The sequence below is a fragment of the Monopterus albus genome, unplaced genomic scaffold (genome assembly GCF_001952655.1).
Source record: "Monopterus albus unplaced genomic scaffold, M_albus_1.0 scaffold26.1, whole genome shotgun sequence".
Classification (NCBI taxonomy): Eukaryota; Metazoa; Chordata; class Actinopteri; order Synbranchiformes; family Synbranchidae; genus Monopterus; species Monopterus albus.
Genome location: NW_018127906.1, coordinates 1,211,251 through 1,211,666, shown reverse-complemented (window position 1 = coordinate 1,211,666; position 416 = coordinate 1,211,251). Strand labels below are relative to the sequence as shown.

At 37.0% G+C, this 416-nt stretch overlaps 1 protein-coding gene across 1 annotated transcript in view; it reads left to right on the top strand.

Moving 5' to 3' along the window:
* Positions 1-416, top strand: part of LOC109957317 (bromodomain-containing protein 3-like) — a 15,837-nt gene that overhangs the window by 3,564 nt on the left and 11,857 nt on the right.

Sequence of the window (416 nt, the reverse complement as noted above, 5' to 3'; positions counted from 1 at the left end):
GGTTCTTGAAGTTCATTTTCTTGATATAGACAACACAATTTCCTAAACCCTGCGGTGACATCTTCAGGTGTCTTGTTTTGCCCACACAGTCCAGAACCCAGAGAACCTGAGTTTCAACCATAAAAAAACCCCAGAGGAGTTTGGCTTTGACCCAAACTGAGTTGATGGTAGTCCAAGTAGTTGATGTTTACTATTCTGTTAGATTTTGATTTGATTTGATTTATTCTTTCAAGCATATAAAGACAGTTGATATGTCAACACACATAATTTTACACATATCCAACAAATGCTAATCCAATATCAATTTGCTTATACCTAGTAAATGCTTGAATGGAGTAGGAAGAAGTCAGACTTATCCAGTCCTACCCCATGACATCATCTTACCATCATTGGTTTGCAAGCAGTATCTCTACATA